This window comes from Ambystoma mexicanum, chromosome 8, assembly GCF_040938575.1.
Source record: "Ambystoma mexicanum isolate Mex_15411 chromosome 8, UKY_AmexF1_1, whole genome shotgun sequence".
NCBI lineage: Eukaryota > Metazoa > Chordata > Amphibia > Caudata > Ambystomatidae > Ambystoma > Ambystoma mexicanum.
This window is the reverse complement of record NC_090929.1, coordinates 757364699-757391632: the sequence shown is the minus strand read 5'-3', so window position 1 is coordinate 757391632 and position 26934 is coordinate 757364699. Positions and strand designations below refer to the sequence as shown.

Below are 26934 nucleotides of genomic sequence, written 5' to 3'. Positions count from 1 at the left end.
CTCCAATTCATGATGACTGGATCGGATGGCCTTTCTCAATAATGCCTCCATCCTATCATGGTTTCATCTGAGCCTACGACCAGGAGCGTTCAAAGACACCTCTGGCAACTACACCTATCCAGAAGGAACATCTTTGTGTACCAGATCATCATCAAGCCTAAAGGGAAAGTGATCACTACAGATATTGTCCACAACTTTAAACGCTGTCAGTGCACCCCACAATTTATCTGGAACAAAGAAATAGTCAATGGTGGGACTACCCAGCGCAGAGGAAAAAAGTCGACCTGCCTGGGATGTCGACACCAAATCGACTATTTACGGTTTGCATCCCCCAGTCATATAGGCAGTGCCATAACCTCTGCCCCTCTACACATACTCTGGGGTCCATTATAGTTGGAGGCCGGATCCCTGCCAACACATCCTCAATATCATCATACAGCATGTTATCCGGCCCTCCTCCCAAATTAGCATTAAAATCTCCCCCTAATACTGAACAGAGTTTTTTGAGGTTTTCTTGGGGATAACATCCTCCAGCACTGACACAAGTACGTGTAGACAGTTCCCATATTGGCTATGCAGACTATTATAGAAGTTAACAACCAATAAATCATACATGCCAGGTCTGAGAATTCAAACCACCACAATGAAAGAAGGTGGGAACTTCAGCACAACCAACTTGCTCTCCAGATTGGCTATGACCAATGTACAGAGACCCCCATAGTTCCACCCCTCTTATTTCTTTGGCCCATCTCCACATACGAGACAAAACCATCCAAAATGATTTCATCCTGAGACCACGTCTCCTGTAGGAGAATTACATCCATCTCTTCAAATAAGGACTGGGTCTCCAAACAGGTTAGCCTTGTTTTAATTCCTGCCACATTCCATGACAGGAATGATGGCGAGTCAGTCTGTGTTAATACATTAGAGAAGCCATTGGGAATGCCTGTCGGGGCCACAGAGATATGGCAAACACTTGGACCTGACTGCGAGAGTCATTCGATGTCATTCATTTCAGTAAAGCAAGCAAATCGATTTGATGGGAAAACTATTTTCTTTTTTTAGCATATTTATTTGCATTTTTCAACAACAGTACAACATGTACATACAATGGGCCTCATTCCGAGTCTTGCGGTAAAAATCTGATGTTACCGTGATGGCAGCCCTACCGTGTCCGCCACCGTGTGGTGCCGGAAAGAAGGTAGGATTACGGCTTGCCGGCCACACGCATCCCTAGTACGCGGAACAAGTGGCACCACCATCACGTTAACTCTGGTGCAGACGGATGTACCGCCACCAATGTTGGCGGTGTATCCGCCTCCGCTGCGTGCATGTCGGACATAGCGGTACAGTGCACGCGGAGCCGGAAACACCAGAACCAGAAATAATGTGATTGCCAGAACCAGAAAGAGGCCGGAGGCCATTACAAAAATCACAATCCACTTCAATCTCCCTGTACCAGAAATCATCCAGTATCAGTGAGTGGCCCAACACACAGAGGGACATGTCTTCAAGGATACCCCAAAACCGCATGTGGAAGCCACGCTTCAGTGAGGCTGAGCTCACCATGCTGGCAGAGCATATAGTGGCCAATGCTGGGGAGCTTTTCTCTGCCAACCAGAGGTGCAGCATACAGCTCAGGGGCAAGGCCATATGGGCAGAGGCTGCCCAGAAGGTGACAGCTCTGGGTGTCAAAACCCATAGCATAAAGTACTGCCACAAGCATTGGGATGACCTCTGCCTAAGGGTGCAGTACCTTCTGGCTGCCCACATGCTTAAATGCACAGCAACAGGTGGTGGACCACCCTCACACCTGAAGCTGCTCCCATGGGAGGACAAATGCAGCAGTGTTCTGCCTCTGAAGGGCATCAAGGGAGTCGGTGCAGCCGAGGAAGCAGCTGGGACACCTGTCGAGGCTGGTGAGAACAGAAAGTGCACAAATATTAAGCTGAATCAAGCTAATCCTGCCCCCACCCCTCCACCATCAATGCACATTAATGCCCATAGCACTCTCCACATCACCCCGACCACACCCAGTACTTTCATGCCCCCCTCACAGAATACAGTGCAAAGGCAGTCAGATGCCCTGCCCCCAAGCATTACCCATACACAACGACATGACAATGCACCACACATGAATGCGTGTGAACTGACACTATGATTCTTGTAAGTAGACCACCAGACATGTGACAGGTCCAGAAAACACGTGAGGATGGCCCATTACAGTGGCTGCCAGGGCTGCATCAGCAAACATGTCCATCTGTGGCTGGTGCTGTGCTCCGCCATGCAGAGTTGCCATGTCATCACTGCCACTGTCAACAACTTTGACACTGCACATTCATACCCACCTATATGGCACTGTATGGGACGCAACACAAATGTGAATCAAGAACATCCTGCCGCCTGACTTCCTGTTCCCTGTGCTAGGTTCATCTGAGTTGAACTGTTAAGTCAGCATATGTACATTGATAATGGCTCCAGTAGCAAGGTGCCCGCAGCACTGGAATGGTCAATACAGGACCCATAATGAGGCACAGTGTCACCTGCACACTACAGCACCCACACCAATGCTTCCACACCCATATACAGCTGCATGTACAGCATGGCTATGGTGTAGGCCATGCACCCATCCACCCCCCCCCCCATAATCCGCACATGAGCACACTGAAGAACAACTCTCCAGCAGGCCCAGGTACCTATACCACAAAACATAACCTACAAATGCAACAAAGTGCATCCTTGTCACAAGCATTTCATGTGCGTCTGCCATGCTGCCACTGCCAGCACATCACAATACTGGTATGCCCTCACCTGCACAGAGACATGGGCACACACTGATTGTGGAGTACATGTTACTCATATGAACCTGGCAGCCCTACCATGAACATACCACACATTTCCTGGCCAGGCAACCAGGTCACACATCGACTCCAGACAAGCCCCCCCAAACGTTGACACACATCCCGAATATCAGCACACAGGCAGACATGCATGCGACTACCCACAGCCCAATGTGGGAATACATGTAAGCATACCCACCACAGCTGTGACACATGTGCCATGTGCATAGTGCCTGCAGCTCACTCAAGGCAACCCATGCATGCGATAGAGATAACATGCATCAATGCCTGCACACACAATGTGATATAGCTCGATGACCATGTTGCATGTAACTGTACAATACTCATCCTGTCTGTCCCCTAACAGCATGTCTTTTATTCATCTACAGGAACATCATCTGACACTGATGGCGGACAAGCAGGAACATCAAAGATGATCGAACATGCACAGCACACAGCACACCGTCCCTCAACCTCTGTTGCAGGCACCTGGCCATAAGGGAAGTCACAACAGCTATGGTACACCACGCTGAGGTGGCCGACACCCCTGCTGCCTCTGTGACACAGCAAGTCCCTCTGGCCATCTGCCCTGCTGCCTCTGTGACACAGCAAGACCCTCTGGCAATCACCCCTGCTGCCCCTGTGACAGAGCAAGCCCCTATGGCTATCACCCCTGCTGCATATGCATTCCCACAGGGACATGCAGCCCCACCACCCTACCAGGCCGAGTCCCATGGCACGCACAGCAGTGCTAAGGAAGTGGCTCTTGAGGCAGGCAGAAACGGCAGCGTGGACAACCAGAACACCCCAGATGCACTGGGCACATTCAGCCCCATGAGCCCCAGGAGTCCCCTGCGCTCGCCCACCCCACAAATCCAGGAAATCACTATGCATCTCCAACGGATGGAGGAGCACCAGGACATGCTGGCCACACTGGTGCAGCAGCGCCTAGAGGAGCCACGGCTACATAGGGAAAGCAACCACACACTATTGGGCCCTGGCTTGCATGTGGCATTGTTCGTTCCGCCTCTGCCAATATCCTAATGTCACAGAGGGTCCGTGAGGGCAATAGTGTCCAATCTAACATTGCCAAAACAATGGAGATGGCCCTACAGGCCATCATGACACGTCTATCGCCTCATAACACTCCAATACCCTCCACCAACACCATGCCTACTAGCTCCCAGGCAGGCAGCCACAGGAGAAGGTCAATACACTTGTCTGGGTCGTCTCAGAGGGACAAACATGCTGCCAAGCGTGGCAGGAAGTAGTGCTGATTAATTGACACTTCTTCCACAACTTGCTATTTTTGGGCTGGGAGGTGGGAGGGTATGTTTGGGAGGGGGAGGGTGGATCCATAGTTGGGATAGGTAGTTGGAGCCTGGGAGGTGGTATGGTACATTTGTGAGGGGGAGGGTGGATCCATAGTTGGTATAGGTAGTTGGGGCTTGGGAGGTAGGAGGGTACATTTGGGAGGGTATTGTTGTTGCACCTGTTATCTTTTGTCTTTATCTCAATACCCTGGGTTGTTTATCTGAATAACGAGTGGACAATCTTTTTATGTCTGTGTATTAATTATTGAATGTTATTGTTACAAATTACGTGTGTGAAAATGTCCTGCTTTTGAGGATTGTTCAGAAACAATTGTGAATAATTGCTGCCCGTGCATGTTGACCATCCATTGCATCCCGCCGTGGTCGCACTCCCATTCCATCATCATCGTCATCCCTATCCTCCTTATCTGCTGGGTTCATGTGAGGGGGCAGTGCAATGTACCATCGAATACACATATTGTGCAGCATGACATATGCCAGGACAATTTTGCCAACCTTTATGGGGCTATACATTAATGCACCATCAGATCTGCTGAGGCAGCAGAACCTGGCCTTGAGCAGTCCAAAAGTCAATTCTGTGATACCCTTTGTACGGATGTGTGCCCGGTTGTAGGCATCCTCATGCCTGTTCTGTGGTCGTCTAACTGGTGTCATCAGCCATGGCGTTAGGCGGTATCCCGCAAAACTTGCATGGGACTGAGAGGTGATTGGATGTTACTGGTGGAAATTTCCTCCTGTCACTGATGATAGTTTGTACACATTCTCAGTATTTTGTTATCACACAACATAGTAGATCCCACAGATGATACAATGCATTTTGCAATATTTGATTGCACAACCTTTCTATATTGAAAACTTTGCTCACTCATTCCTACTGAGACTGTTTTGCCTGCTCAATATCTGCAGTCATGATATGTCCTTCAATACTACTATATGTTTTATTCATTTCAATGCACACAATTGTGTGTTTCTGCCTACTAGGAGCCTCATGTCTTGTATGGTGCTGACAATCAGTGTCATGCACCCGCAGCGCACAAGAGTGAAGACACTGCTGTGCTGCAGTTGGAAAAATTGGTATTGTGCACATGGGAGCAGCTGATACTTACTCACTGGTGTGAATACAGCCATTTACATGTCATCATTGCACAGTGTGCCACTCCATGGTTAGGGCCTATTTCAATTAGCCAGTACATGGATTCCCATGGCATGGCAAACTGTCATGGGCCTAATGCAGCGGTAAGCTGGGTGCACTCTGGTGAGTGCCTATTCACCCCGCACTACACAGAGGTCATGCATTGGTCATTCTACTCACCCAACAGCCAGGTGCACTCTGGTGATTGCCTATTTACACCCCCCACTACACAGGGGTCGTGCATTGGTAATTCTACTCACCCGAAAGTCAGGTGCACTGTGGTGCGTGCCTTTTTACCCACCCCCCCACTACACAGGGGTCATTCATTGGTCATTCTACTGACCCAACTGCCAGATGCACTCTCATGTGTACCTATTTACCCCCCCACCCACTACACAGAGGTCGTGCATTGGTAATTCAACTCACCCAACAGCCAGGAGCACTCTGGTGAGTGCCTATTTACCCCCCCACTACACAGGGGTCATGCATTGGTCATTCGACTCACCAAACAGCCAGGTGCACTCTGGTAAGTGCCTATTTACCCATCCACCACACTACACAGGGGTCATGCATTGGTCATGCTACTCACCAAACAGCCAGGTGCACTCTGGTGAGTGCCTATTTACCCACCCCCCACTACACAGGGGTCATGCATTGGTCATTCTACTCACCCAACAGCCGGGTGTATTTGTATTTGTATTTGTTTTATTTGTATAGCGCATCCGGGCCCGTATGCATCTGGGCACATACCGTAGTTGAAATGGTTACATACATTACAAGAATGAACAGTTCTTAGTGGAGCATACAAACAGAGACACTGCAGTTTACATATAGGTATATACAGTTATATAGTTACCCTTTACAGGAGTGCAATATACATAAAATATATACAGTAGTACTGTTACATATTTCACAACAAAGGCATACCTATGTTACGGGAGTAGGACATGCAGCAGGGGAGTTATGGGTGAGCAGCAGCATAATCCTGGTCAAAGAGCCATTTCTTGACTTTTTGCTTGAAGGAGTGGAAGGAGGGCACAACTTTCAATGTAGAAGGGAGGGTGTTCCATAATTTTGCTGCCAGGGCTGGGAAGCTGGGCCCCCTGGTTTTTGCAGATTACTCGGGCGCTCTCTCCGATGTGACATGTCATGTACCTTGGCAACGGGGTGTTCCGCAAGACCATTGAGTCCAGTGTTGATCCCGGAAAACGTGCACAGCAATGGGTGATGAGGGGTTCAGAATCACAGACCATCTGCATGGTGAGGGAGTGGAATTGTTTGTGATTTCTATACACTGCCTCAATGGCATGTCTGGCAACCAACTCCACATGGGTGCAGACTAACGCACCAAGGCAATTGGGCATGCCTGCAAGGGCACTTTGTTGGCATTGACCTGGGAAGGGGTTCGGGGTAGGGCAATGTAGTCTGCCACATGGCCCAGCAATGCATCCAGTACCTGGAACAATATCCTGGAAAAACAGGTTGCAAGGAAGTGCAGTTCCGACCCTGCCTTCAGCAAGGGTGTAATTGCAGTCCATATGTTTATAATGCTGCAGATGTTGACATTGATGAGGGAGACTATGGATATAATGGTCACCCTGTCAAGCATATATAAGGTGTGGATTTGGCTTGGAGTCAGGTTCCAGGGCAAGGCCCTGATGTAGGGTATTGGTGGCTGCCTGTGGGGTGCTACCTGTTGCACATTGATGTTAGGAATGGCCAACTGTTTCCTCATTCACCTCCTGCACCTATGCCTCCTCCTCTACCTCAGTGCTGCTTCAGCCTCAATAGCTACTGGTAGGTTCCCCAGCCTAATTGCTGCTACACAGACTGTCATCATGGTTGTGTTGGGAGGTGAGTTGGGTGTGGTCCTTTTGTACATGCCTAGGGGTCAATAGTGTGCAGCTGGGCTAATTTTCTGCACATGGGGCCTATTGCTGCTCCCCTGGTACTGTTTAACACCTGATCCTGGTCACAGTGGCACCGCCATTTTTAGGGCAGTGTTTCCACGTAGGTGGAACTTCGAATCTGCCCGTACTACCGCTGTGCCGGTAATTCAGGGACGTCTGATGACTAGTTCTGCTGTTTGCAGTCACAGTGCTACCGGGTGCGGTAGCACAGTGGCGGTCACTTTGCGTTGACAGTGTTTCCACGTTTGTGGGTTGGAATGTGCTGGTCAAGGGTGTAATGAGGCAATTATCTATTAATTACACGTTCTCACCCCCTCGACCAGCCTTTGTCTTCCTTAATCTCTCTAGGTTCCAGGCAAATGTCTACTCCCCTCCGTCTTTTCCACCACTGGGTATCTGTCTTGTTGTCCTATTGTTTATTCCTTACTGGTCTGGACGTGAGCAAGGTCTGGGTGAGTTTGACCCAGAATGTGAGATCTTCAGAGTCTTCCCCATTTATACCTCTGGCCACCTGCAGCCATACTGTTGACTCTGCCATTATCCATTTTTCTAAGTCCTTCCACCACGCCTCCACTCCAGGTGCTTTCCTTTATTTCCAAGAAATGGCCAACCTTCGTTTTGCCAATATTTGTCACGATCCATGCCCCTGACCCCCTCAGGTATAACAGCCCCCTGGCAGCATTGGGGCTAAAGCCCTTCACACTGGCCCCAAGGGCATTGAAACTCCATCAGAAACATACATGGAGTCAGTCCTGGCGCCTTTGGCCTTTGGCGCCAGGCTCATTATCAGGAATAAAGCAATACCAGTTTTGGACCTTAATCCAACATGGAGGCCTATTACACAGCTCAGTTCTTTAGAACCAAGCCATGCGGTCTAGTGTTTTGGGTGTGGCTGGGCCTGGAACTACTTGGCCTGGAACTACTTTACTTGGGCTATTTAAACCACACCCAAATAGCAGAACACGCTTTGCGTTATTCTGCACTCCTGCAGCGTACCGCTCACCATGTCCAGCTCCTGCTCATCTGCTTCTCCGGCGGCCCGATCCTGAAGCCCTAGATCCGGATTCCATCAATAACCTGGAAGAACCAGAACAGCATTTGCGAGCAAGAAAACTTACCTGTGAAGTAGCCGGTCTTGAATCCATCCTGCGCTTTGCTTACCTCGCCCATCTCCAGAGCTCTCTGCAACCTGTAAAGGTAAAGAAACAAGGACAGCATTAATAACAATTCTCACCTGGTGAAGCAGCGAGTCCTGGCAGCACTCTGTACTTCTCTTACCTCGCCCATCTCTGGGTTTCACCGCAACCTGCAAGGGAGAAGGAACAAGGTCAGCATTAACAAAGCACTTACCTGGGCAAGCAGTGCTTCGATCGCTCATCACTCCGGAACATCACCGTAACCTGTACAAAGAGAAGAGAACACAGGTTAGCAATTAACACCAATAAACAGCGGAGTGCTCCCCGCATCAATAACTCACTGTGGTCTTCACCATCGGCGCAGCTACTCCGAGATCTCAACCATCTCTGTGAAAACAAAAAGAGACAGGAAAACAGCGTAGTGGAGCAAGACGCTGAGAAGACAGAGAAAACGGAGGGAAAGAAAGAGACAGAATAAAGATGGAAAAGACATTATAACTCACCTGGAAGACAGCAAGTAGAGTCAGAGTCACAGCCGGTCTGGACCCGACATAGGGGCACACGGACCAGTGAAGCAACGAGGTCCACGGAACGCCCGCACCAACCACGTGCCCCTGCACAGAGACACAGGACGGAGAGTTCAACGCACAAAAACCTAAGGTGCTACCCAATGTCTGGCACATAACTAAGCAGAGAGGGGTCCGGGATAGCGCTTAGAGCACTATCCAGCATAGTGTGGTGCCCCCGTGGATACCAGGTGAGCATAACAGAAAGCAAAGCCTCAATTAAAACATCCACCCGGGCATCATGGAAACATCAGAGACTGACCCACTAGCCCAGTTACTGGGAAAATTACGGCCCAAGGTGTACTCCGCCGGGCAAGAAACTAATGCCCTTAGGAGGGAGTTGATTGTCACCAAGGACCGCACCGAAGAATTAGGCAGACAATTGCTCCAAAGACAGGCTGGGCAGGCTCCATTGCCAGGAAGTATTCCATCGGTTCCAGCCATATCCTTCAATCCAGTGCAGGTGGTCCTCCCTGGGGCAGTTCCTTTGGCCCGACCGGAATGTTTTGCAGGGGACCAAAGAAAATATGCAGTATTCATGAACCAGTGCCGCCTCCATTTTCTTTGTAGACCCGGAGCCTTTCCTAATGATCAATCGCGGGTTTCCTTCATTCTGTCATATCTGAGTGGCAGTTCCGCAGATAGCTCCATACCGTTAGTAAGCCAGGATGACCCACTCCTGCGTGATTTCAGGGGGTTTCGACAGGAGATGGAGAAGCTGTTCGCCCCCGACATACTCAGGGTCAAGCTCTAGATAACGAACTTCTGTCCCTCCGCCAAGGCACTCAAGATTTGTTAACATATATCGCCACTTTGAACAGACTTGTCGTTGAAACTGGGTGGCCTGAGGAGAAACGAACAACGTTATTCCATTGAGGATTACGGGGGAAATTTAAAGACATCCTAGCTCAGGTGGTAAACCCGCCAAAAGACTGTGCACAGTTCATCAACCTAGTGGTGCATCTAGACCACAGGCTGCAAGATCGAAGGGCAGATCGAGCCACAACGGAGAATCGGACTGTGTATGTACGCTCAAAGGAGAACAGTCCGCGTTCATCAGAAAACACTTCAGAACCCATGCAAATTGGGGGGGGTACGGAGCCCATTAACCAAGGTCGAAAGAGACAAAAGGAGACAACAATTATGCCTGTACTGCGGTAAATCAGGTCACTTCCTCGGAGAATGCCCTAGGAGAACAGTTGGTGCTACAGAGAAAGAAGGAGGAGAACAAGAGTCAGAAAACTTCCAGGCCCGGCAAGCGTAGAGGTCTGTTTGTCGAGCGAAGGAAAAGAGCCACAGACCTCACACCTTGCCCTGCCTGTGATTTTAATCAGTCACCAACAACCGCCTCGGATGCATGCTGTGGAGGCATACATAGACAGCAGAGCCGTTGGTAACTACATAGACCAAGGCCTGGCAACAAGGATGGGGCTTCCCCTCTGTCAGAAAATGACAACTGAGGAGGTCACCACTGTGGATGGCACCGAGATAGCTTCTGGTCCTGTAACTCAACGCACAGCAAATTTGACCCTTCTGTGCCAAGACGGACATCGGGAAGCCATTGCCTTCGACCTTATCAAGGCCCCTCAGTACCGGGTGATTCTAGGGATGTGTGGTTGGTGGCTCACAATCCTAACATCGACTGGCGAGCCAAGAAATTAGCCTTCTCCAATGAGTGTGCTCATGCGTGCTACCAAGTGGAAATGCCATCGTCTGACCCAGAGGCACCTGTCCAAGATAAAGAGGTGTTGGTACTAGGTGTACCAAGTACACTACCAAGCGAATACAACGATTTCCAAGACATTTTCCGAAAAGAACAGGCTAATGCCTTACCCCCTCACAGGCCATATGTCTATCAGATCGACCTCGTACCTGGTACACAAATCTCATGTAGTCAAATTAATGCACTCACCGAACCTGAAAATCTCCACTTGAAATCATATCTGGACCAATACCTGGCAAACGGTTTTATCAGCCTATCCAAATCCCCGGCAGCCTCGCACCTATTCTTCGTACCCAAGAAGGAGGGGGACTTGAGAACGTGCATCGACTACCGCGCACTAAACCAGGTAACAGTTCAAAACCATTATCCTCTACCCCTTATCCCAGAACTGTTGGACCAAGTCAAGAATGCCCAAATTTACACCAAATTGGACCTCAGGGGGGCATACCATCTCGTGCATGTAAAGAAAGGAGACAAATGGAGGAGACAAATGGAAGACCGCCTTTCATACTAAGTATGGGCTGTACGACTATCAAGTGATGCCCTTTGGGCTTTGCAACACTCCCGCCGCATTCCAGTACTTCATGAACGATGTACTACGGGAATTGATCGACGTATGTGCCCTAGTTTACATCGACGACATCTTGGTGTACTCCTCTTCTAAACAGGACCATGTCAGGCACGTTCGCTCCATCCTTGCAAAACTCTGACAGCACCAGCTATACGCCAAACTTGAAAAATGCTCCTTCCATGTCACTGAAGTCAAGTTTCTTGGTTTTGTCCTCACTCCCAGAGGCGTCCGGATGGATATGCACAAAGTAGGTGCCATCCTTAGCCGGCCATCACCGTCTTCAGTCAAAGGTGTCCAAAGTATGCTCGGCTTTGTGAATTTTTATTGCTGATTCAGCCCGGGTTTCTCCCAGATTGTGCACCTGATCACTTCTTTATTATGAAAAAACAACAAACTGTTTCAAAGGACATAAGAGGTGGAGCAGGCCTTCCAGGAACTCAAGAAAAGATTTACCTCAGGCCCGGTGCTACGTCACCTCCGCCCAGATCTCCCATATGTAGTGGAAACAGATGCCTCCAGCATGGCAATGGGGGCTGTTCTTTCCCAAAGGGATCCGGAAACAGGCCAGTTACATCCCGTGGCCTTTTGGTCGCGAAAATGTACTACACCTGAACTTAACTATGCAATAACAGACAAGGAACTCCTAGCGATCAAGGCAGCCTTTAAGGCTTGGCGGCATTACCTCCTAGGCGCCAGACATACCATCACAGTAATAACTGACCATTGCAACCTACAATACCTCAAGACGGCAAAGGCTCAATCATCCCGTCAACTCCGATGGGCTTTATTCTTCGCAGAATATGATTACATAATCACGTACCGACCTGGCGTTCAGAAAGGAAAAGCCGACGCCCTATCCCGCATGGGTATTGATGAGAACGCATATTCAACCCGGTGGCCATTATTCCAGGTGACAAACTACTAGGACTTACAACAACATTATCTCTGGACGAACTCCAAAAGGAAATTCGGCTCCTAATGAACACCGAGGCTCTACAAGACTGGACCACTGAAGGTGAACATTACACAACTCCCGTATTTCAGAGGGCGTTTATATCTACCGAATAAGGCACTACAAGAACAAGTCATTTCTGGTTATCCCGACTCCCTGATAGAAGGACATCAAGGAATTGCCAAGGTGAAAAGAAATTATTGGTGGCCGACCTGGCGAAAGGACATTACACAGTTTATTCTGTCATGTGGCATTTGTGCACAGAATAAATCCCAGAAACAAAGACCTGTGGGCCTTCTTCAACCCCTGGAAATTCCACCTGAACCTTGGCACACACTCTCCCTCGATTTCATCACAGATCTGCCTCCCTGTCAAGGGTTCAACACTATCCTAGTGGTTGTTGACCTATTCTCTAAAATGGCCCATTTCATTCCGCTTAAGGGTCTACCAAATGCATCCAGTCTGGCAAAGGTGTTTTCAGAGCAAATTGTACGATTACATGGTTTCCCCTCCATCCTGATTTCTGACCGAGGGAGTCAGTTTGTGTCTAACTTCTGGAGGAAGAGTTGTGCAATTGCCCAAATCGATATTCGTCTATCCACTAGTCACCATCCCCAAACTGATGGCTAAACAGAGCGGACGAATCAGACACTAGAGCAATACCTACAGTGCATGTTACATCAATTGGAAGAAAGCTGGAAGGATGTGCTGTGGATAGCCGAATATGCCTACAACAACTCGCTACACACCAGTACCGGACATTCCATTCTATACCGCATATGGAAGGCACCCACGTACTTCCAAATTAGATACCCCCATGGCCTTGTAAATGCCTGCGGTGAAGATTTTACATACGACCATACAACCATCACTAAAGCCTTCAAAACGGCAGCAGAACACTTGATCCAAGCCAAAGAAAGACAGAAAAGATTCTCTGATCAACACCGAAGAAAAGCCCCAAACTACCAAGTCGGAGATGAAGTTTGGTTGGCGTCACAGCACTTGCCCATAAGAGGAACTCGAACATTTAATCCCAGATATCTAGGGCCCTATACCATCAAAGCTACTATAAATCCTGTGGCAGTAAAACTAGCTTTACCACCAAATATGCAGATCCATCCCGTATTCCACGTGTCACTCTTAAAACCTGTTCAGCCTGGAACTCGGGTCAAAACACCACCAAATCTGGTACTGGTTAACGGAGAACCCGAATTTGAAGTCAAGGACATCCTAGATTCTAAACTCACCAGGTCCAAGTTATATTACTTAGTGGACTGGAAGAGATACGGCCCTCAGGACAGGACATGGGAGACTAGCGAGCACGTCCATGTGCCACGCCTGGTAAGACGATTTCATCTGAACCATCCGACCAAACCAGGGCCGGATGGAGGCAATACCTTGAGAGCGGCCTTAGGGGGGAGTGCTGTCACGATCCATGCCCCTGACCGCCTCAGGTATAACAGCCCCCTGGCAGCATTGGGGCTAAAGCCCTTCACACTGGCCCCAAGGGCATTGAAACTCCATCAGAAACATACATGGAGTCAGTCCTGGCGCCTTTGGTCTTTGGCGCCAGGCTCATTATCAGGAATAAAGCAATACCAGTTTTGGACCTTAATCCAACATGGAGGCCTATTACACAGCTCAGTTCTTTAGAACCAAGCCATGCGGTCTAGTGTTTTGGGTGTGGCTGGGCCTGGAACTACTTGGCCTGGAACTACTTTACCTGGGCTATTTAAACAACACCCAAATAGCAGAACACGCTTTGCGTTATTCTGCAGTCCTGCAGCGTAACGCTCACCGTGTCCAGGTCCTGCTCATCTGCTTCTCCGGCAGCCCGATCCTGAAGCCCTAGATCCGGATTCCATGAATACCCTGGAAGAACAAGAACAGCATTAGCGAGCAAGAACACTTACCTGTCAAGTAACCTGTCTTGAATCACTCCTGTGCTTTGCTTACCTCGCCCATCTCCGGAGTTTGCCGCAACCTGCACAGGTAAAGAAACAAGGACAGCATTAATAACAATTCTCACATGGGAAAGCAGTGAATTTTTGTCTCGTATCACACTAGTCCTTTGATCACACGTGTTTACAGTAGTCTTTGAATCATTTTACTTGACAAATGTGATGTGTATCTTTGTATAATGCAAATTAAAATATGTATTTTTTCTACACATAGTAGCAATGCCTTATTCATTGTTGAGTGTTGGCTAGAGTTTGAGGACATTAGCTAGTTTTTCCTGTTATTATAATAAAGCGGTATGCTGGAGTCTTAAGCTCTATTGTCTATTATCCAAGGGTTAAGCCCTTTACACGAGGGTCTGCTTTAGACTCCTTACAAAACTCCCCTCAACCGCTCTGTGTTATGATGTGGTTCTAGTACGGTCGCTTGGCCGTGAGGTTTTTTCAGCTCTTTCTGTAGAGCTTCAGGTTTGGTTCTCACTGACACTGGCCTCAAACCCTTTCATCTACTTTGTAAATGCTATGATAGGAGGCTAGTTCACTCCCTATTCTCCCTATACCCCTCTCTGAATAATAAGAGTTTCGTTTTACTCCATGTGCTTCCCTGCTGCACCACTTGATTAAGGTCCCAACTATACCTCTACATTGTTTTCTCTTACGTCTCGCTAGAGATACACCGCAGCCATTATGGCCCTTGAAAGGTGTAAAAGCTATGATGACAAATATGTTGCAGACCTTCTAGAGAAAGCTTCATTACTAGGTGGAACATCAGACACCACGATTAACCACCAAGTGGGACAATCTCAGTAATCTTAAGAAACGACTGATAAGGACTAAACACTCTAGAGGAAGAGATCAAAAAGGCTGTCCCACTAGAACTCTACAAAAAAAGACTAGACAGCCTTATAACTGAAATGACGACATTCAAAGAAGATAACCTAAAAGAAAGAGTACGTAGAATGAATAAAGATCTTGTGAATTTCAGCCATGAAAAAGCTTTCCCAAATACTCAAGAAAACTACCAAGCGGAATGCCAGCTAGAGGCCTCCACTTCAAGTAATACACGAGGAAAGAGGAAAGTCGCCTTTAACAACACATCTTTCAGTTCTAGTGATGGCAGTACACATAGCTCTGCACCAACTAATCGCGGTAGATCCAGTTACTGCAAATAAAATAGAGGTAATAATTCCCGAGGTAGAAACAACTCAAATCATTGGCAAATGAGAGGGAACCCAGCTAACAGGGGGAATGGCCAATCTTTTTTAGAGAGGAGTCCGGAGGCCTGGGATCTAGAGGCCCGAGTGACGAGGAGTATGCAGGCCTTGTGGTAAATCTCTCTTTGTATCAACCCACCCAAGTAGAAATGAGAGTACTAGAAAAGGGAATGGGTTTCGTTGACACCAACCTGCATAATCCACTCCTTTTCCGACAAGAATTCAATCAACTGATGAGAAAGATTCATCTGCATCAGTATTTTCAGGACAAAGGGCCTCATTACGAGGTGGGCGGTAAGGGATTACCGGCATCGGTAAGGGCACCGGTAATCCCTTACCGCCCAACTACGAGGTCCCTTAGTGGGTCCCTTCCAGGCGTTATGGAAGGGACCCGTTAAGGTATTTCAGAGCTAATAACGGTACCGCAATTTGCGGTATCGTTATTAGCACCTTCCCCCTTCCCATTGAGCCCTATGGGGGCAGAAATGGGAATGAGGAATGGCTTTTTCAATGGGGACTTACCGGTCCCGCAAAGATCAGACTAGACTGGTAAGTCCCCATTGAACGGAAGCGGACACGGTACCGGTATTGGAGGTAGTTATGGCGCTAATAGCACCATGACTACCTCCAACCTCGTAATGAGGCCCAATGTCTATGATGCAGAACCCTCAGAATTGGGTCTACAGAATAAATCTAACTTTTGCGTTCCTACGAACGCACATAGTTCAGAAGCCCGGGTATTTGAAAATAGGGTACTGAAAGATCTAGAAACATTGGAACTTTCCAATATGAATTCAACGTACCACAACACCAGCAACGCTGAAAACACAGCAAGGAAAAATCTTTTGAATAATCGGGAAATAATTATTCGTAAAGCGGATAGAGGTGGTGCAATATTACTCCTGAACCGGGAAGACTATGTACTAGAATGTAACCGACAACTTCTGGATCTGGCCTGTTACCAACCACTCGAAGAAGATCCAATCCCCAGACTAGCGAATATTACATCCAACAAAGTCATTAAAGCTGAAGAAAGAGGTTGGGTCACAGGGAAAGAAGCAGAATTTTTAGTCAAGGAAAAGCTTTTAATCCCACAATTCTATGTGCTCCTGAGAATTCATACATCTCTGATTAAACCACCTGGGAGACCCATAGTCTCGGGAGTGAATTCTGTACTAGAACCTTTGTCACGGTTTGCTGACAAATTTTTACACAACCGTTAGTAAAAAAGATGGCTTTGTATGTCCAAGATACAACATAGATCATTGCGGAAGTAGAAGGAGTATCCTTTGACCCTCTAACTGAAATACTCTTAAGCCTTAATGTGATAGCCTTATATACCAACATACCCCAACAGGCATCACTGGAGATGCTAGAGGAGAAATTATTAAGGGACCATACCACTATAAGAACACCCATATCATCCTCTGGTGTGCAGAAATGGACTTGATGGAGAGTTATTGTCACTTCAGCAGCGATTTCTTCAAACAAATCTAGGGAATGGCTATGGGAGCCACACTAGCTCCCAGTGTAGCCAATTTATACATGGAGTTCTTTGAAACCAGCACCATTATGACTAACACCAATCCTTCCCATGATAACATCAGGTTGTGGCGACGCTACATCAATGACATTTTTGTCATCTGGAAAGGCTCTTCAACACAATTGGATGAGTTTTAAGGATGGATCAACCTACAAAATAGTTTCTTACAATTCACTTACAAATACAGTACCCATGTGGTCGATTTCTTGGACATCTCAATCCTGTCGGATACCAATTTGAAAATACTATTTGTAAAACCCTTCAATAAACCCACCGATAACAACTCGGTTTTACATTACGACAGTTTTCGCCCGAAACATGTACGAGACAACCTCCCATAGGGACAGTTCCTAAGGTTAAAGAGGAATAGTTCTAAAAGATCTGATTTTAAAACGGAGGCTAACATTATGCAAGAGCGTTTACTAAAAAGAGGATACCCGAGAAAAATCGTCAAAACTGCTCTGAAAAGGGCAGAGAATAACAGAAAGTCACTTCTCGAATATAAACAACAGAGTTCTGGGAAGACCAAAACAGAGCGCATTGTGTTCGTTAACACCTGCAGTCACATGTCTAACATGATTAAGAAACTAGTCTGCAAACATTGGAACATCCTGGAGAAGGGTCCACATTCTATTCAGAGACCGATTGTAGCTTTTAAACGGAGCCAGAACATCAAAGAACAAATCACTCGGAATGACTTAACACTCAAACCAACGATTCCCCCCACATTGAGACAACAATGGGGCCTACAGGAAGTAGTTGGACATTTCCCGTGCGGACAGTGCACTTGTTCCTTTACAAAAAAAAGGTCCTCAATAAATATCGCATTACGAACACCATGGCTACAGAAAACCCACACAAACTGCAATACCGGTTGGGTGATCTATGCGATCTGGTGCCCCTGTGATAAAATTTACATAGGCAAAACAGAAAGAAAAGTGAAACTACGCCTAGATGAACACCAGAATCGAACAAAAAATGCTCCACTTGTTGATGACTGGATAGAAAATATCCACCAAATCCAAGACCTTTCATGGTCCATAATATACAAACTTAAGTTGAGCAATGATACCAACCGAAACAGGCTTGTATTGTCCAAGAAAGAACAGGAGTTTATCTTTTTGACCAAGAGCATGGGCACAGGCCTGAATGAGAAAATGGACAGGGTTACGTAGCCTCTTGCCTATCCAACACAGTTTTGTAACTGACTAATGTTAAGGATCTCTGAATTTTACTAACGCTAGGAGACAGCCCATTCTGTGAATAGACATAAAACTGTGACTAAATCTGTATCGACTCTTGTATTAGTCTACTTTCCATCCCTGTACATAAACTGTTTAGCAAGTTCAGATACCTTCGGCTATGGAGTCAGTTTATGTGCACCCTGATGCTGTCCACCAATCCACCGGCTTAGCCGCGCTGAAGCGATGCATTCCCGCATATCCATCCTTTGGAACACCAATTATGTATGACTGGAGAAGACCAGGCATTTTGCTTACCCTCTCTGCCATTTGAGTTCCCATGGCTGACATAAATAACAACGTAATGCTCACTGTGCAACTAAGCATGTATTACTGAGTAATAAAATACCCACCTCCCTTATCGGCATGTTGAAATGGACATTGTGCACTGCTTGGTGTGCAGTGCTTCCTTGTCCGACCCCCCAGAGGGATCACTGGCGTGTCTTGCACTTCCTGCGTATCGGTACGGTTGGACCTGCAGCCGAGGTCACTTCCAATGACACCTGGCGAGGAATGCTATGTCCAACAGCGCGACCACGTGACGTGACATACGCCGCGTAATGCATGTATTGCAATGATTGGCTACGAGTGAGCCGGCAGCGATTTAAAAACACTCTACAGCTCTACACGAACGAACGCGATTACGAGCCTGAGAGACCGATGCTCCAGCTGACTGATTCTCGCACACCGTACCCACGGAATAGACGGCCCGGAACAGTGCTTCTACCGCCTGTAGTACTACTGATTTCCAGGTAAGCCGTGAACCTCTACCCTCCGTGGACCCTAGGATTCTTATACCTTCTAATAGTCATGGCTAATGTTGTTCTACTTTGTGCCCCCTCTTATAGAATCTTTTTAAGCATACGCTTTCAAGGAGAAAGCTAGCTGTGAAAGATACCCATGCTCGACCCCAAGGGAAATGAAAGTAATTAATTAAGCTGTGACGTTGCTTCATCTCCCAGGTCAAAAAGGATGACTTTAGAGACCATCCTGGAGTCATCCGATGATCATCGAACTACATTAGAAGTCATTCCCACATCATCAGAAGTCATCATGCTGTTAAAGTCATCAGCAAATGTCTCAGAATGGTGGGTGATTATTTGGGGATGAGCTTAGGATGACTTGCTGATGATGCTAACATCATCCCTATTTTAGCAAACTCTTTGTTCCTGATGATTTTAGGATGACTTGCCGATTACTTCAAGAGCATCACCATGATGATTTGGGGATGAGCTTAGGATGACTTGCTGATGATGCTAACATCATCCCTATTTTAGAAAACTCTTTGTTCCTGATGATTTTAGGATGACTTGCCGATTACTTCAAGAGCATCACCATGATGATTTGGGGATGATTCTGGGATGACCTGCCGATTACTTCAAGAGCATCGACAGGTTTGCCCCGGTGATTCTGGGATGACCTGCTGATTACTTGACAAGCATGTTTGTCCCTGATGGTTTGGGGATGATTCTGGGATGACCTACTGTCAAGAGCATCGTCATGAAACATGTTTGTTCTTGATGATTTGGGGATGGTTACTGATTAATCACAGAGTTTGTAGGATGATTTGCGGTCTAATACGGATAGTCTTTCAGCTTTTGCTTAATTGCACTTGTGCTGAATGATTTTTTAATGCTTTGCTAAGCACATCTGTTTGGCATTAATTTTAATTGCATGTAAAAAGCATAATATGGATATGATCATTTAAATTGCAACACCCAATGTAAAAGTGCTGAACCATTGACCAGGAATCACACTTAAAAAGCATACATGCCACAGAAATAGTTTTCTTGCAGTAATAAGTGACTAACGCATAAGTATGGGAATTCACCGCTAAGTACATTCTATAGTCAAAAATAGTCATTTTAATTAGTCATCATGCACCCTTCCAAACCAAATCCATGTGATTCAAGACACATATTGGTAGAACTTGCCATGGAGCCCAAATTAAGCCACAATTATCCAACCTTAACATTTGTTAGACAGTAATCAGTGCACTCATTTTACATTGGTGCCTATCACGCAATGACTACTGTTCTGCATGAGTACAGCGAGGAGTACGGTCTAAAATGATTACTCAGGCCCCACACTACTACAAACTTGGAGTGATCCCAATCATATGTTTGAATAAGGCTTCGACTGGCAGTCTATACACTTCCCGAAGACAATGTGAGCTGGCAAGATAAGCGACTGAAACAGGATTACTTCAATGATTCCAAAATGAAATCATGTCCAACCAAAATTTTTCTAAAAAAGAAAAATTGCATATATAGCGCTATTCTTTCACTTCTGCCAAAAATTCAATTACTTCAGTACAAGTTATGTGAAATGTTTTCACTGGACATAAAAAGTCAAGCTTATCATATATGAATGATAATAGACTCACTTTGTCATATTGCCCAATCCACATTCATACTGCCCTGTCTATGTACATACAGAAAGTACATCAAAGCTCCTGGTATGTAGATAAAGTGTGTCCTCCATTCTGCTGGTAACCACAAGCAAAGTCTCTCAAGTTAAACTGACTCACCAAATGTCAACCACCACAAGTACAAAAGAAAAGATTGCCCACACAATATAGTTTGGTTAAAAATATAGTCTTTATATAAACGTTTAGATATAAATTAATCTCAACATTACAGGTGAGTACATTATTTCATATGAACACCCCATTATGTATAGGAGCTAACACAGGGTCTCCAGAAAATATGCACTTACCAGACCTGGTTCACCAGGTCTGCCACTTAATGATATAGACCACTAACCATAACATCTCAACAGAAAGGTGCAATTAGTCTACCAGGCCCTTTCCTTACACATAGAAGGAAAAGACAGGTATGCAGACCACACTCAAAAGGTGACAAAGGAAATTTAAGATGGATTCACCGGCCCCCAAAAGCTGGTCACACATGTCCCCAACACATATTTGGCCCTAGGGAACAAGTAAGGGAAACACACAGTAAAAATACTAGCAGCACTTAATGGAAGAAGGGGTTGAGTGGTGAATGACCAGCTAAACTAGAGAACCCATCCCACAGGTGAGTTTAGACAGCTGTTTAGGAATTCCCAGTTTAGGGTTATGGATTCAAGTTGCTAGCAATGGGCCCATTGGGGTTGTATAAACATTTCTAAAAGTAGCCCCCTCTAGCTACAAAAGTAAGCAAAGTGTTTCTCGGGGCTTCCTTGAAGCCTAAAAGATGCACTTCCAGCATGTGTTTGAATGTAGGAAACCAGTTATGTTCAATCCAATTCAAAACAATTTGGCATTTCAGATATAAAAGTTTCATTTTCAACTTTGATGAAAAAACATACCTTTTGTATTACTGGTATGTGGATGGCTAATGTGCTTTTCTCTTCGACTACCAAATGAACTGGGTCTTTCATATCATAAGACTGACACACAAGTGGAATAACGAGTGCCAAATTGGTGAACGCATTTGCTTCTCTACACTGTATGAATCTACTGACCCTACCATAGGCATGCAATCCACCCTCGTTCACATATTTGATCACACTTTGATCTCTCCTCTGAATACGAGTGTAATTTGAACTGTAAACAAGAAGATTATTTTTCTCCATAAATATCTTGTTACATGATACAACGCCAGAGTCAGTGATTTGGGCAATCCGAGTCACTGCTACATATTCATCTTCAGATAAAGTGTAAGGGTTTGTCGACCCAACACTGTAAACACCATTTTCAATGTTCACATACTTTTTTCTATTATGTAAGCTCATCATACTTTGGTAGAACTCTGCCTCATCACTACCACTTAACAAATATTTTTCTTTCAGAACTGGGATCACCTGTATCATACTTATGGCATCGAGAATCTGTGTTTCTACACCTGTAGTACCATGAAAATGCTGCAAAATGAAACCATTGAGATCTTCAAAAACAAAACAGTTAGCTGTAAATAGAGGTCCTGTTGCTCGAACGCTGTCTACTAAATGTACTAACTGATGAACATTCATGGTCATAAATCGTTTTTCATATAACTCTGTGAAGAGTTGCACAAATAGAAATAAACTTTGTTCAGCTATATGTAAATCTTCCTGGTTAATGTTTTCACTTAAAAGTTTGTGGATTGCTTTCGAAAGAATACAAAAGTGCAAGTAGTGTTCCTTATGTAGAACATTTTTAAGGACTGGTATTCCCCAAAAAAGTAGAAAGTTCCTAAATTCTGAAGACTTCCAGTACAATAGTTCATCAATAGACCTTGGTACTCTACTTACATCTAAAGTCGGTTTTATCCTTCGCAAATAACCATTTACTATTGTTACTTTTTCATAATAAGAGTATGAACAATGCTTGTAATCTTTTGTAAACCAGACTGTCAGCAATAATTTCATAATGCCTCCACATACGCCATGCATGTAATCAATCACAAATCCTTTGGTTATACAAAAGTACTTCAGGAACATAAACCATGTTGGTCCTTTAATTCCTCTCACAGTGTAACTAGACTGCCCAGTCTTAATGTTGTCTATAACATGCTTTACATCCTCTGTAATTGTATCAAGTGTCCTTGGTGGTCCTTTAGGGCCTTCATCATTATAAGGAAATACCCAACAGTGCCCTTTGCCCGATACTGTGCTTTCACCCTCTTGAAGGCAATGCCAGCAGCCAAACTTTCCATTGAACTGCGTGCTATTTGACACTAGACAGCGTGCAGGTAAATCACAGGTAACTGTGAGAAGTGTAGCATGACACGTGAAGCTGGAATTGTTGTGGTCATTAAATACAACACCATCTTCAAGTTGTGCAAGGTCAGCATACAATGGCTTTAAGAAAGACCACATTATTGGCTTTTTTGAGGACACCCATATGCCATACAATAACACATTTTCTCGAAGTTTCCTTTGGGAAATGGGCAGCTCATTAACAATCAAGTACACTGGCCACATTGATACTTTGGAACTTTTAAATACAGGAACGCCATCTGTGTTCATAGCAAATGATAGACTATTTGGGTCGTTTAGAAAGCCCCTCTCAAACAAATCCAAATAAAGTTCCCCATCATAAACATCTTTCATTTCATGTTTTTCTTTCTGCATATAGTGATGAAATCGATAGTTTCGCACATTTTCTGTAAAGCCTTTTCGACTAAACATGATTTGTAACTGGGCAATCAGACTATGTTGGATAAAATAGGAGATTGAATCATTTGGTGTCAAATCTTTTAAACAATGAGTATTAGGGCAAGTCTGCGTATTCTTGTCAACATGTGTATAGCAAGTTGCACAGTAGTAATTAATAATGGGGGCTTTAACAAAACCCTTTATGTATTTTTGAAGATGATACATTGTTCGTATCATTCTGTTACTGGGTGGAAGAAGTAGGTAAATAAGATTAAGCATGTAGTTAGCAGCTTCATCACTCAAACGAAAACGAATCATAAAGCAACAAACTAGTAGAACAACCACTCCCAAACACCTGGTTGACCCTTCAAACATAGGTTGTTTTTCATCTGAGGGTAGCGTTTCATCAGCTTGTACTTGAACTTCTTCATAATCATTTTGAATGGTGCATCCAATTTGATCGGCAAGTACCTGCAAACCAGAACTATGCTCAGAATCATGACCAGAATCATGAACATGCCCATTCATTTCACCCATCAGGGTGCCACATAACTCATTCCACATAGTGTCAGTCATGTCTTCATCTGCTTGTGGTGTAGAATCTGGTAAGGTTGTACAGTCACTCTCGTCCATTTCCTCAGAGACACTAATGGGAGCTGTGTGTGTGCTTCTACCAATGATGTTCTCTTCAATTTGGGTGTGCTGCTCTTCACAGTATGCGGTAGAAGGATCTGCAATGCAATGCAATGCAATAGCGGGTCACTCACAGGACAAATTGATTAATTCAACTAGTAAAAATTGGGTTGTGCATAGGTATAAATAGAAATAGTAAACTTGTGTTATTTGTATGAGAATCAGCTAGCATCAGTTTAAATTAGTTTATCAATTCAGATCATTTATTATAAGTGGACCAAGGAGTAAGCGTTACAGACTACCAATAGCTGTTTGTGTGCAGTGAGTTTTTTAACTGAATGTATCAATAACAGTGTTTTGTGGTTATGTGCAATAAAATACTATAACATACATTTGGAATGGTTATAATGTACCTAGGAAGAAAAGGTCATCTGCTCTATTAAAAGTCTTGGCATGGTCTTCTATCGCCTTCTTGGATGTTCCACATAGAGTGTTTGAAGAATCAGTTTCTACGATGAAATGTTCCTTCTGCAGCCACACATAAAACCAGTATTAGAATTGCATAATTGTCATACAGGTCTTGCTTTAAGAGCCAGAGAGTGTAAAGTATGAATGCACAGAATAGAGAAAACAAATGACATGTAATGAAAGCAGACTTAATTTCCCAACTTTAGAGGTAGTCAGGCGGTTAGAGGTAGTCTGGTTGTTAGTGACCAAGCCGAATACAGGAGTTTATTTTTGGTGCACTTTCACCCCTTTTTGTTTTAGAAATATTTGCTTGTTTTTAGGAAGAATGTATTTTTGGGGAGTAAAAGCATGTAGGAGACCTCTTATCGGTAGAGTTGCATTGAACGTTAATATATTTTACCAGTGCAATCCATTTTTTGTAAGGTCCTCGTTTCTTTCCTTTTCCTCGAGGGGGCCTTTCATCCATTTCCATTTGTATGGCTGTGTTGGTTGACAGAAATACCCTAACCAGATTATACAAGCAATTAAAAGTTAGTCAAATAATTAAGATAACAGAACAGAATACAGGTGGCAAAAGGGGTGCCCTGCGTATTCATGGATACCAAGGTGCATTTTCAGCCGTCTAAAATGTTGGGCTAAAATGGAAGCCATGAGGCCTAAACATAGCATGCACCCCCTGGGTGAGAATCCTTTGGCATCCCAGTCAAAAACAAGCACCCAGCACCCTCAAAATCCCCATTGTGGCAAGGGTAAAGCTTGAGACTATGTTGGGCCAAAATGGAAGCCATGAGGCCTAAACATAGCATGCACCCCCTGGGTGAGAATCCTTTGCCATCCCAGTCAAAAACAGGCACCCAGCACCCTCAAAATCCCCATTGTGGCAAGGGGAACGCTTGAGACTATGTTGGGCTAAAATGGAAGCCATGAGGCCTAAACATAGCATTTATTTATTTATTTATTTATTTATTTATTACATTTATATAGCGCGCAGGCAGCCCATGGGCATTGTGGCACTGTTACTTGCAAGGAAGACTTAGTTACAATGTGTGCAGGTTGTGCCTTGGGTTACAGTGAGGCAGTGACCTGTGATCAGATATACCACATAATACATCATACAATACAATTATGAGGGCTAGGCCATGTAATTGTTAGATGAACAGGGTCGTTTTCAGGGTTTTCCGAAAGGCGGTCAGTGAGGGTTCAGAGCGCAGGGAGCTAGGGAGGGTGTTCCAGTGTACGGCAGCGAGGTACGGGAAACTGGAGCCCCCTGCTCTGGTCCTTTTTACCCTGGGTACTGAGAGCATGCTGGCATAGGGTGATCTAGTGGGTCTTGTGGAGGAGACCAGGTGGATCCTCTGGGAAAGGTACATTGGGGCGGCAAGATGGACACATTTGTGGGTGATGCTTAGAGCCTTGAATAAGATCCTCTCCTTTATGGGGAGCCAATGGGAAGCTTTTCTGGCAGCGGTGATGTGCTCTCTCTTGGCAATGCCTTGTGCAGCGCGTAGGGCACTGTTCTGTATTACTTGGAGCTTCTCAAGATTTTTGTTGGAGGTCCCAAGGAAAAGAATATTGCAGTAATCAAGTCGTGAGCCGGTTATGGCCCTGGCTATGTTAGTGCAAGTGTCTTTTGACAGATAAGGTCTGATTGCGTTAAGGAGTTTTGCATGGTAAGCGGCCGAGGAGGCAATGGCGTTTACTTGTCTGGTCATGGATAGATTGGAGTCTAAGTAGACGCCTAGTGTTTTTACCGTGTCAAGTACTGGGATCGTGATTGAGTCAATGGTGAAATGGCTGAACTGAGCGTCAAGTTTCTTGATGGTGTCAGGGGAGCCTACGAGTAGGAGCTCAGTTTTGTCGGAGTTAAGGCAGAGGCCGTTGATAGCCATCCACATTTGAATTGTGTTGTAGATGTTGTTGAGGGTAGCAGAGTCCGTGTCATAGTCGCCTGTCAGAGTGAGAAGGATCTGTGTGTCGTCGGCGTAGTTGGTGTAAGAGATGCCCATGGCGTCAAGGATGAGGAAGAGGGGGCGGGTGAAGATGTTGTAGAGGGTGGGGGAGAGGCAGGAGCCTTGGGGCACCCCACATAGCATGATAGAGGGTGATGCAGTGGCTAGGTCAGAGAAGACCTGCATGGTCCTGCCTTGGAGGAAGGAGGTGATCCATGTAATGGCTTCTTGAGAGAAGTTGGCTGTGGAGGAGAGGTGGTGGCAGAGGATGTCGTGGTCTACAAGATCAAAAGCTGCCGACAGATCCAGGAGAAGGAGCAAGACAGGTTTGCCTTGGTCTCTTGCGTCGTCCATTTGTTTTTTTAGGTCGAGTAGGGCGGTCTCTGTTCCATGCCTAGGGCGAAAGCCGGATTGTCTCAGTCTAAGGAGGTTCTGTTCTTCGAGGAAGTGCTGGACCTGCAGGTAGGCTGCTTTGTCTAGAATCTTGAGGAGGAAAGGGACAGTGGTGATGGGGCGGTAGTTATTAGGGGAGGTGGGGTCAAGTGTGGGTTTCTTTATGAGGGGTCGGACCCATGCTTCCTTTAGGCAGGCGGGGACTCTCCCTGTGGTGAAAGAGGCGTTGACGAAGGCTGTTAGAAAAGGGGCCAAGGTGTCTGTGCAGTCTTTGATGATGGAGGCAGGA

General features: G+C 45.7%; 1 long non-coding RNA gene across 1 annotated transcript; it reads right to left on the bottom strand.

The window, feature by feature from the left end:
- Positions 1-23669: 23669 nt before the first annotated feature.
- LOC138472430 (uncharacterized) lies at positions 23670-24878 on the bottom strand. The gene is made up of 3 exons (XR_011268602.1): positions 24704-24878; positions 24249-24363; positions 23670-23933 (listed from the first exon to the last, which is right to left on the bottom strand). It is a non-coding gene; the product is annotated as an uncharacterized lncRNA (long non-coding RNA).
- Positions 24879-26934: the final 2056 nt, after the last annotated feature.